General features: G+C 46.9%; 1 long non-coding RNA gene across 1 annotated transcript in view; it reads left to right on the top strand.

Annotated features, from left to right (window-relative positions):
• The first annotated feature begins 2186 nt into the window (after positions 1-2186).
• Positions 2187-6000, top strand: part of LOC119958240 — a 127249-nt gene continuing 123435 nt past the window's right edge. The window contains exon 1 of the long non-coding RNA XR_005458984.1: positions 2187-2363. This is a non-coding gene — a long non-coding RNA (uncharacterized LOC119958240). The remainder of the gene's footprint in view (positions 2364-6000) is intronic.

Below are 6000 nucleotides of genomic sequence, written 5' to 3'. Positions count from 1 at the left end.
CACTGGACCAACAATAATATAATGGCCATTCACTGACATGTTCCACACACACACTGGACCAACAATAATATAATGGCCATTCACTGACATGTTCCTGTCACACACACTGGACCAACAATAATATAATGGTCATTCACTGACATGTTCCACACACACACTGGACCAACAATAATATAATGGCCATTCACTGACATGTTCCTGTCACACACACACAGCACCAACAATAATATAATGGCCATTCACTGACATGTTCCTGTCACACACACTGGACCAACAATAATATAATGGTCATTCACTGACATGTTCCACACACACACTGGACCAACAATAATATAATGGCCATTCACTGACATGTTCCACACACACACACACACACACACAGGACCAACAATAATATAATGGCCATTCACTGACATGTTCCTGTCACACACACACAGCACCAACAATAATATAATGGCCATTCACTGACATGTTCCTGTCACACACACACACACACACAGGACCAAGAATAAACTGGTGTCAATGGAAATCAGGCGGAAAACTCTCCGCTGGTTGGAGTCATACCTGGCACAAAGGAAGATGGTTGCGGTGGTTGGAGGCAATCATCTCAGCTCCAGGACATAACTGCAGGAGTTCCTTTGGGGAGTGTCCTGGACCCAACCATCTTCAGCTGCTTCCTTCCATCATAAGGTCAGAAGTGGGGATGTTCACTGATGAAAGTGGACGTGAGGAATGTCAGATCAGCCATGATCCGATTGAATGGCGGAGCAGGCTCGATGGGCTGAATGGTCTACTCCTGTTCTTATTTCTCCTGAACTGTTGTGGTCAGATGACTTGAACAATGTTCAGCATCATTCACAACTCCTCAGATCCTGAAGCAGTCTATGTCCAAATGCTGCAAGACCTGGGCAATATCCAGCCTTGTGCTGACCAGTAACATGTGTTGGGGCGGCATGGTGGCACAATGGTTAGCACTGCTGCATCGCAGTACCAGGGAGCCTTGGTTGGCTGCCTGTGTGGAGTTTGCACGTTCTCCATATGTCTGTGTGGGCTTCCTCCGGGTGCTCCGGTTTCCTCCCACAGTCCAAAGATGTGCAGGTTAGGTGGATTGGCCATGCTGAATTGTCCCTTAGTGTCCAAAGATGTGCAGGTTAGGTGGATTGGCCATGTTAAATTGTCCCTTAGTGTCCAATGATGTGCAGGTTAGGTGGATTGGCCATGATAAATTGTCCCTTAGTGTCCAAAGATGTACAGGTTAGGTGGATTGGCCATGTTAAATTGCCCTTAGTGTCCAAAGATGTACAGGTTAGGTGGATTGGCCATGTTAAATTGTCCCTTAGTGTCCAAAGATGTACAGTTTAGGTGGATTGGCCATGATAAATTGTCCCTTAGTGTCCAAAGATGTACAGGTTAGGTGGATTGGCCGTGTTAAATTGTCCCTTAGTGTCCAAAGATGTGCAGGTTAGGTGTATTGGCCATGTTAAATTGTCCCTTAGTGTCCAAAGATGTGTAGGTTAGGTGTATTGGCCATGTTGAATTGTCCCTTAGTGTAGATGAAGTTAGAGCGTTTTTGGTGTAGGCCAGAGGAGTGGGTGGGGTGCTCTTTCAGAGGGCCAATGCAGACATGATGGGCCGAGTGGCCTCGTTCTGCACTGTCGGGATTCGATGACCCTGATTTGTCCCACACAAGTGCCAATGACCATCTCCCCATGACATTGCCATTGCTGAATTTAACCTGCACGTTCTGAATAAACACAGGGGACATAGATTTGAAGTGGAGTTCTAACCACTGGGCGTTGTGAGAGTTGTGCCGTACAGCCCGGTGGATGAAGGAGGCAGTCCTGGCGCGATCGCTGATGAGGCTCGGGCTCGGGGTGTCCCGCACAGCAGCGCCGCTCGGCAGGGGCTCCACGCAGAAAGCGGTGACGTCACAAGCGCGGAGCACCTCGCTGACGTCACAGAGTGGGCAGGAAAGCGTGACGTGGCACGCAGGCGCCGAAGGCGGCCAGATTATTTTCTTTCTTTTCTCTTTTTTTTTTAATTTTCTCCGCCGTTTGCTTTCTTTCTCATTTTTCTCCCTCCCCCCTTTAGTTGTGTTCTCTTCCCCTTCCCCCCTCTCTTCTTCCTCCTCCCTCCCCCCCCCCCCTCCTTCTCTCTCTCTCTCTCTCTCTTTTCCCCCTCCTCCCCCCATCCCTCTCTCACTCCTGGACAGCTCCAGCCTTTTTGGTTGTTTTTTTTTTCTAAATGTGTTTTTTTTGAGAGAGAGGGTGGGGGGGTGGGGGGAAACTCGGTAACGGACGGTTTGTGGTGCGAGCGCCGAGGTCTGTGAGGCGGCGGCGGCGGCCTGAAGCGCCAGTGTGAGGGTGAGTGTGGGGCCAGAGGCTGGGAGGCCTTCAGCAGGCTCGGGGGGGGGGGGGGGGATGCTGACACCACTTTGGGCCATGCTCCTCAGCAAGCAGTGCAGTCAAGTTGGAGCACCATGTCCTTCCATAAGGTGCTGACTTTTTCCAAAAGGTTGGACCACTCTTCCACATGGTTGTTTCATGTTACAAGACAGGAATGGAGAGACTGTACTTGACAGGCATCCACCCCCCACAGAACATCAATGTGTTTGAACACATTGGCTCCATGTGTTTGAACACCAGGTTCAGTTTGAGAGGGGGCTTAGGGGCATGGGGGCACCGTCCTCAACCTAGCAACACCGCCTGGTACTCGTCTCTTGCTGTGGATCACTCCATCCCCAGAAGGTTGCGCAGGCCCGTCTGAAACCCAGTCCAAAGTCTGACAACACCAGGTTAAAGTCCCAACAGGCTTGTTCGGAATCACTAGCTTTCGGAGCACTGCTCCTTCCTCAGGTGAGAGTGCCTGTCTGAAATCCAACCTCACTTCTGCCCAGTCACATCTTCAGCGAGTCTGAAGCCAAAGTTTTTCCTTGGAATGATAATTGGTTAACAGCTCTGTTATCGTTGTGTCTGAGCTACAGGCGCCTTGATTATTTTTAGTGCCTTGATCACAGAATCGTACCATGCGCAGGAGGGGTCTGCACGGACCCGTTGAAAGACCATGTCCCACACACCTGTCACCTTGCACATTCTTTTCATAGAATGGTTCTCATAATGTTCCTATAGTGCTGAAGGAGGCCATTCAGCCCACTGAGTCTGCACTGACCCTCCAAACACTCTACCTAGGTCCACTCACCTGCCCACCACGCCTGACTCCTGTAATCTAACCTGCACATCCCTCCACACTAAGGGGCAATTTTTCATGGCCATTTCACGTAACCCGCACATCTTTGGACTGTGGGAGGAAACCGGAGCACCCGGACGAAACCCACGCAGACACTGGGAGAACATGCGAACTCCACACAGACAGTCACTCAAAGTTGGAGTTGAACCTGGGTCCCTGGTGCTGTGAGGCAGCAGTGTTAACCACTGTGCCGCCATGCTGATCGAAATCCAATTCCCTTTTCAATACCTCGATCAAACCTGCCTCTGCTACCCTTTTGGGTGTTGTTGCTTAACCTGGTGCTGTAAGACGTCTTACTGTGATCACCCTTTGGGTGAACAACCTTTTCCTCGCATCACTTTTACTCCTTTTGCCAATTATTTTCAATCTGTGCAGACTGGGTCTTGATTCTTTTACGAGGGGGAACAGTTTGTCCCTGTCTAGTCTGTCCAGCCCCCATCATGATTTTGAACATCTCTGTCAAGTCTCCTCTCAGCCTTCTCTTCTCCGAGGAACACAGTCCCAACCTCTCCAATCTATCCTCATGACTACAGTTCTTTATCCTTGGAATAATTCTTGTGAATCTCTTCCGTCCTCTCTCCATGTCTTGACATCCTTCTTCAAGCATGGTGCCCAGAACGAGACGCACCATGGACCCCGCGTTATTCCCGTCAAAACGAATCCCCTCGCGCCTCTCTGCATTGAATGTCATCTGCCACTTGTCTGCCCAATCCACCAATATGTGTATGTCCTTTTTGAAGTTCAAGACTATCCTCATCACCATTGATGTTTCCAATCTTTGTATCATCTGCAAATTTTGAAATCGTGCTCAGTCTCGGTCATTAATATAGAGCAAGGCTCCCAACACTAACTCTTGGGGAGATCCACGTCAAACATTCCTCCTATCTGAAAAACAACTATTTATCACTACTCTTTCCTGTCACTCAGCCAAGTCCCTAAATTCCCTTTTATTCCATGAGCTACAATTTTGCTCAAGTCTGTTGTGTGGCACTGTATCAACTACCTTTTGAAATTCTCCATATACCACACCAACAGCATTGCCCTTGCCAACCTTCTCTGTTACCTCCTCAAAAACCTCCAAGTTAATTGAACATGATTTTCCCCTGAATGATCCCATGCTGGCTTTCCTTAATTAGCCTGCATCTGTTGAAGTAACTACTAGTTTTGTCCCGAATTATCGTTTCCAGAAGTTTCTGTACTACAGCCAAACTGATGGGTCTGTAGTTGCTGGTTTTATCCTTGCCCTCATTTTTGAACAAGTGTGCAACATTCAATTCTCCAGTTCTCTGACGTCACCCCCTCTGTTTAAGGAAGAGTGGAAGATTATCACCAGTGCCTCTACAATTTCCACTCTCTCTCCTCTCAGTACCCTTGGATGCATTTCATCTGGTCCTGGTAACTTCTCAATTTTAAATAAAGATAGCCTTCTGAACACCAAGTATGAATTTACAATTGTAAATCCCAATTGTAAGTTCTTTGAGAGTGCCAGTTACCCTCTCACCAACCCGGGTAGAATCTTCATTTGTAAAGACAGATGCAAAGTACTTGTGTAATATTTCTGCTATTTTTCCTGCCTCAATGTGCAAGTGCCCTTTTTCATCCCTAATTAACCCCACTCTATTTCTCCCTTTTACTTAAATGCTTATAGAAGACCTTGGGGTTCCCTTTTACGTTAGTTGCCAGTCTCTTTTCATGCTCCCTCCTTGCTTTTCATATTAATTGTTTTTCACTTCCTCTCTGGTCCTTCGAGATTCTTCCTGATTCTCTAGTGTATTTTCTACCTGACATTTGTCATATTTACTCTTCCTTTTCATCTTCATCTCTATCTCTACGTGTCTATGAATGGATGTGTTTCCTCGCTCAAGTGACTGTTCCCCAGAGTTTCAGGCGCAGGGCTGTGCTCATTGGGGGAAAAAAGGTTGCATTTGTAGAACACCTTTCACACCCTCTGGAGATTCAGAAACTTGTGACAACTAATTAAGTAGTTTTGAAGTACAGTCATGGAAGTAATTTAGAAAAATGCAGCATTGCTCACAAAGATCCCACAAGTTGCATGGTGAATAATGGTTAAATGCTGTTTATACTCTTTCAGTGATGGTTGAATTATCAAAGTTGGTTTAAACACTTGCTTGAATGACATCATAAGGGGTTGCCTTGCCTTGAAAATATCAGAGGACCTTTTTTTAATGGTTAGTATTTCAGTAGATTTAGATTGTGAGGATTTAGCATTCTCAATCACCTCAAATGCGAGTGCCCCTAGATGCAAATGGCTTTGCTGTGCTCAAGGGTACTGATTCCCTTGAGTTTTAGTGGCTGAAAGCTTTGGCCGTTGCATGGTTTTTAAGGATCATGTTGTTCAGGGGCATTGGGATTTTTCCTTGTCCTTTTCCAGTGACAGCAGATGGACCATTTAGGTCAAGCTGGTGGCATATAAGATGTATTGTGTATGAACATTTCCATGATTTGGATGGTCTAGCTGTACACCAAAAGGGCTTCCTCCAGCTCTACGTACTGGCTCCAAGATCAAACTGTGAAATGCGATTTGTGCAAGAGGAGCGATGATTGCGAGGATGTTTGTTATGGCCAATACTGGCTGAGTATTTTGGAGGGGGAGTGGGTCTTGTTGTCAAAATCTCTTTCTTAAACAGGATGAAGTAATTGTTAAAGTTCCTGGTGCATTATATTGAATCAGTGATATTATGACAACTGGCATGCCTGCATCAGCCCGCCCACCATGCACAAGCCAATCGTTCA

The sequence above is a fragment of the Scyliorhinus canicula genome, chromosome 28 (assembly GCF_902713615.1).
Source record: "Scyliorhinus canicula chromosome 28, sScyCan1.1, whole genome shotgun sequence".
Taxonomy (NCBI): domain Eukaryota; kingdom Metazoa; phylum Chordata; class Chondrichthyes; order Carcharhiniformes; family Scyliorhinidae; genus Scyliorhinus; species Scyliorhinus canicula.
The sequence above is the reverse complement of the archived record's forward strand: the minus strand, read 5'-3'. Positions and strand labels throughout refer to the sequence as shown.